Source organism: Pelophylax lessonae (assembly GCF_965119305.1).
Source record: "Pelophylax lessonae genome assembly, chromosome: 7".
Lineage (NCBI taxonomy): Eukaryota > Metazoa > Chordata > Amphibia > Anura > Ranidae > Pelophylax > Pelophylax lessonae.
Genome location: NC_138774.1, coordinates 168,934,289 through 168,940,288, shown reverse-complemented (window position 1 = coordinate 168,940,288; position 6,000 = coordinate 168,934,289). Strand labels below are relative to the sequence as shown.

Here is a 6,000-nt window from a genome sequence, read left to right as displayed (position 1 = left end):
AATTATACTTACCTCCATCTTCTCGCTCCGGGTCACCTGAAAAACAAATGGATAATCGCAATTTTTTTTTTTTTACTTACCTCGTTTAGAAGAAAATATACTTACCTTACTTCCTCTTCCTCCCCTCGGCGGCCGCGGCGAGTCGTCACTTCCTGGCATGCAATGATTCCTGGGAGCTGAACGTCATCTCTCCCAGGAATCAATGCGCCTGCACCGGCCCCGACGTCAGTTCCGGTGCAGGCGCCGGCATACCTTGCAAAACAGCTTCTGGGCATGACGCTGCGGCACCGGAAGTGACGGCGGGGCTGGTGCAGTGCATCGTGGGACTGAAGAAGACGGAAGAGGACACAGAAGAGGATCGCGCTGGCTTTAAGCTGCCCACACCTGAGATGGCAGCGCTGGAGAATACATTTTCAAGGTAAGTATTTCTTCTAAAAGGTAAGTGCAACCCGGGACAGATCAGAGGCTAGCCATTGTGGAATGCACTAGCCCTGACTGTCCCGGGGGTATTTTTATTAAAAAAAACGTTCACTGGGTGGAACTCCACTTTAATTATATGTGATTTATATGTGAAAGCAGCGCTGAATTTCTGAGCGCTGAGCAGTTGAATTTCTGTTAATTTATTCAAAATTACCCCATTAAACACATGGCAGTTAGTGAGATAGAATTCTTGCCAAACTTCACCATTTTATCATAAACTTTGTAGCTGATTGTTTAGTAAATAATCACTTTTGTGAATAAAGATCCAACCTGAATTCTGCATTTGAATAAAAAGCTGGCCGAATAAGGAGCCAAATTCAGCAACTTGAGCGTTCATTAATCGCAATGGCATATATAAATTATTATTTTGACCAACAAAATCGTTTAACGCTTGACGTGACTAGATGGCAGGGGAGGACTGGGCCATTGCCCCCCTGGGCCGCTCTGATGCCCTGTAAAAAGGCTGCATAGCTTCTGCCACAGACATGCCTAAAGGATTCCTGGTGAAGAGAAGTAAAAATTCTGCACCGCTGACCTACTTAGTGCGGGATGAAGACAAGGACAGAGCGCAGGCCTCCCCGCCAGCATGGATGGTGTAAACCAGGGGGTCTTCAAACTATGGCCCTCCAGTTGTTCAGGAACTACAATTCCCATCATGCCTGTGAAAGTCAGAGCTTTACAATGCCTCATGGGACGTGTAGTTCTGCAACAGCTGGAGGGCCATAGTTTGAGAATCCCTGGTAAACTGTGTCTGAGCAGAGGCCAGTTCCATGCCCCACTGGAGACTCTCCCCCTCCGGCCAGCCCCAAGTTCAGCCAGTGAGTAAAGTACCTGGAGTGGAGCTTCAGCCTGGAATGGGGTTCAGGAGGAGACCAGTAAGTGGGAGGAGGGCCCAGTCGCTGCACCATAGGCCTCTGGTTTGTACTTACCCCCCTGGGCCAAAAGTTGCCAGTCAGCCCCTGCTAGATGGGCCTAAACGTGTGCATGCAACATGTAGCTATAGGCCCATTTTTTTTTTTTTTCAAATTCTTTATTTAAACAATGAAAAAGGTTACAAAAGTGCATCAAAGTACAATCAGCAACATTATAGGCTCATTTTTAAGCTACAAAAGTTGAATGTGTTTAGAAGAGAAAATCAATTGCCCTGTGTGTATGAGGCCTCTTTATAGGACAGGGCTGAGAGGTAGGTTGTGGGCAGGTCAGGCCCTGGCCTGAGGTGCAGAGCCAGCCTCATCCCATCCATCCATCCACCTCTGGCCTCATCCTTCCACGGACTGTCCTTCTCCAGCATCCTTTCATGTGTGCGGCTGTGCGCCTTTCAGCTGCTCGGTTGCCGTGGTGACGCTTGTCTCTTGCGCTGTGGAAGGTGGATAAGCCCGCCTCTTGTTCGCTGCGCTCCCCTGACAGGCTGTTCGTCTGCAGTGTGAGCAGTGTGGGCAGCGCTCGGGTGCTGGGGCCGGGGGCTGCTGGCAGGTTGGGATGGAGGAGGAGGAAGGAACGGCAAGGCCCGGAGCTCGGTGTAGGCCGGTGTGTGACTCCTAGTCCTCGGGTCTGGCCTCACATTGCTGTGCTAGAGCCACGTGCAGCCAGGACCGGAGCTGAGAGAAAGCCTTGTCACCCGGCGTCAGGAGCCCTCAGAGAGCCCGGCATGAGGAGAGAGCAGGGTGAGTGTAATGGGTGAGCTTTCTATTCCCCTCCTCACATAATAATGGCACTTTGCATGGCTTTTATTTTACTTTTCATGTCCCCCACCCCCACTTTTACCAAACCTGCCTGTTGGTGACAACCCTGTACTGTTCTATGGTGTGCCAGGTAATAAGCCCCATCAGGCTCAGTCATCAAGTGTTTATATAGACAGGCCTGTCCTATGTCACACTGAGTGAGGTCACCCACAGGTTACCTTCTACCGCCTTCACCCTAACCTCACCACTTACCTGTCACCTCTCCTCTGTTCCATGTACATACCTCACCCCCCAGCTAACACCTTTAATGCCAATGGCTGGTATTTTCTCCTCATCCCAGGTATACCTGGCCAGTGCGTTTCCTCTTACTGCTTTAGCTGTTTTCTTCTAGGTGTGCTGTCCAATCAGGTCCACCTGTCAGTTTTTCAGGCGGACCTGGTCTCTTCTATGGAGCAGACTCATGTCCGTCATCCGGTCCTGTCCGCTAAAAACACAGATGGTGGTCCTATTCCCCATTCATCTGGCGGATCAGAGGACAGGCGGTCAGTTCCCATCTGATTGCCCCATATAGGAGAGCGTGACTTTGTCCATGTCCTCTGTGCATTGGCCTGTCACCCGCCTGATCCCCCACTGAGCAAAGGGATTCTCCTTCACGGAGGCGCCCGTGTTAAAAGGGGCCTTTATGGCTTTTCCTTTCCACCCTCTGAAAGCAGTAATAAACCCAAAACATTGCAGCTTACCAATTCTTAGATGTGATAGTTTTATTTTTTAGGCTTGCTTTCTTCTCATTTAGATTGGTGATCTAGCAAGTAAGTTAAAGTGGTTGTAAACCCCCTCTCTAATGTTTGTACCTAAAGGTAAGCCTATAGGTACTGTAATGCTGTATGACCGCATGACGTCACTCCCGCACATGCACACAGGAGCCGCGGGAGTGACGTCATGCGGCTACAGCCGGAGTCCGAGGACCCAGAAAGAAGACAAGCGAAGATGGATGCGGCCTCCAGCAGGGATGATGATGGCTTTGTTTGGAGGGAAGTGTCACATAATGTGCTAGTATGCAATGCATACTAGCACACTATGCCTTTTACTTTCCAGGTAAGAAAAAAAAAAAAAAAGGGTTTGCTTCATCTTTAAGAGTTATACAGATGAGGCAATCCATTTACCATTGACAGGGGTGCATACAATGATTAGCTTTCATTTATTTATTTAAAACCTTTTATCCAAAACTGTAACTGCTTTTAAAGTATTAGCTTGAGTTTGATTTCAATTTGTTAGTGTATTTAAATATGCTAGTCCATCTAATAGAGGTGCACTGAATGGAAATTTTGGTGCTGAAACCAAAACTGAAAATTCAGGATGCATTTGGACGAAACCGAAAATGACAGTTTTAAAAAAAAAAAAAAAATATGTATTTTTATATATAATTGTATTCCAATTTTTAATTAATATCATGAATTTAAATAAATACAAGATTTTGGTCAGCAATTATCGGCAACTTTAATGCAAGAAAAGCTCAAGAAAAATGTATCCCTTTTAAATTCTATGTATGTCTTCACATTAGTCCCTTGCACTTCCATTGGTATTAATAATCCTGCTTGCTGTTTTTTTGGTCTGTTTAAAAAAAATGCACCAAAAACAAACCTCCCCGTTGAAATGTATTGAAAATGCAGCAAGAACGCATCCATAACGCACCCATCTTACGTCTTTGATGCGTTTTTTTAGTCACATGACCTAGGAAAAACACACCATAAAATCACGTGTTTTCTGCGCCATTTTCTCTATCCACAAAATGCCAAAAACTCAGTTTTCACCTGAAATGTTTTGGCTGCCAAAATTTTGGTGCATCTCTATCATCTAACACTCCCCCCCCCCCCCCCCCCCGACTGACGACAGAAAACAAATGCAGCCACCACATTTAATGATTGGTAAGCTGCATCTATTCAGTTGCTTGGTTTTGTGTTTAATACCGCTTTAAGGAGTAACTCCACTTATGTTGAGGAAAAAAAAAAACGTTCCCCTCTGGTTGATCTATGTGCATTGCAGGGACTTTGACAAACTTTGCAGATTCCTACCTTTTGTTATTCTGAAGAAATAGCTGTTTGTCTGTGTCCATGTGCGAAGTGAATCTGTATGGGAGTGGTTTTATTTTTATCAACCAGTTACTGCACCTGCAGGGCTCTGATGAGGAAAGTGGCAGTGCCTGCATCCTTTCGCAATTTCCTATTGGGAGTATCTCACCAAAAATTATATTTTTGTTGCAGGGGGTTTCCAATATTGGACTTGTATCTTAGTGCAGACTTCTGGGAAAAGCAGTGAGCCAATCACACAAGCAGGAAATTATGTTTCTGGGGAATGTTCTGTACACATTCTGTGTACAGAACTCCTCCAGGTAGCCATATTATATTGGATTTCATAGAAAATGACAGCGCTGCAGATCGAAAAGGAAAGATCATTTTTAAAAACTTTTTTTGTATACACTATATTATTATTTTTTATTTGCTATTTTTTTCCCATGAAAGTAGAGTTACCCTTTAATTATAGCTCGTCCCCCTCATTGTTCCTTCCTTTACACCTCATTTCAATCATCCGTTGACTCCCCCTTCCCTTTCTCCATATTTCAGTCATCCATTAAATATCCTTTCCCTTTCTTCTCATTTTAGTCACCTGTTGAGTATGATGCCTTTCCTTCCACCCTATTTCAGTCATTTGTTGCATGTCCCTTTCATTCTTCCTAAGTTCACTCATCAATTGAGTATCCCTTCCTTTTCTCCTAATTTAAGGGATAAGGTCACTTTTTTTCTTCTTTTAAATTCTATCTCCCCTATGTACCAATAGAGCATTAATGTACTTAGTTTGCAAAAATAAAAGCGACTTCCATTATTGTACCCACAATTACTGGATGTTTCCCAAATGTATCCATGACTTCTGCCTTAAGGCCCGTACACACGATACGAAAATTTAGTCCGACGAACGATCTGCCGATTTTCGCATTGTTAGTATAGTGCTTTCGACAGCCGATTACGAATTTTCCGATGACAAAAACTGGATGCGCAGGCAATAACATTTTTATACGTCAACACAACGTCTGATTTTCATTTAGTTAGTACAGTTTTAGTCCAAAAAAAATCTTATGAGCAAGACTAGGCATGCTCAGAAATGAAAGAACACATACAAAACAATTCAACACATGACATCACTTCTGAAGTAGAATTCTGTCGTACGAGAATTTTCATATGAAAGTAACCTCTTCACTTTCGACGTGAGACCAGCATGCAACAAAAAACGGACAACAGATTGTTAGATAATCTGATTGTGTATACGAGGCTTTACTCTCTGGGAAGACTAGAGGTCATGACACGGGAAGGCGTTGACCAGCTGCCTCCCCTGCATCATCCACTCTCTTACCTACCCACGCATTGCCAGGTGTATGTTTTTTTTAACCACTTTACGTCTGCCTGCAGTAATATTACTGCGGCAGAGTGGCTCGTTATCGTCTGACGACGTAGTACTACATCGTCAGACACTCCCCTTTCTCGCTCGCTCCCGCTGTATTCAGTCACAGCGGGAGTCGGGCCAGGGGAGGAGCAGCGGCGATCGCCACTGCTCTTCCCCGATCGTCGGGGATCTAGTGTGGAGATCTGCCTGCTTGTGTAAACAGAGCGGGCAGATCTCCTAAGTGACAGGCAGGGTCAGATTGCAGGGTCAGATTGCAGGGTTCAGCATAGTTGAACCTTCGATCTGTCCCTGTGTCACACAGTCACCTCCCCCCACACACGTTAGTAAGCACCAGGCATACATTAACCCCTCCCTCTCCAATAAAATTAACCCCTTCCCTGCC

General features: G+C 45.2%; 1 protein-coding gene across 1 annotated transcript in view; it reads left to right on the top strand.

Annotated features, from left to right (window-relative positions):
• Nucleotides 1-1,886: 1,886 nt before the first annotated feature.
• ZC3H12B (zinc finger CCCH-type containing 12B) overlaps nt 1,887-6,000 on the top strand; it is a 164,273-nt gene continuing 160,159 nt past the window's right edge. Inside the window, exon 1 of the mRNA XM_082264457.1 lies at nt 1,887-2,144. The gene's annotated coding sequence lies outside the window, so the exon portion shown is untranslated. The remainder of the gene's footprint in view (nt 2,145-6,000) is intronic.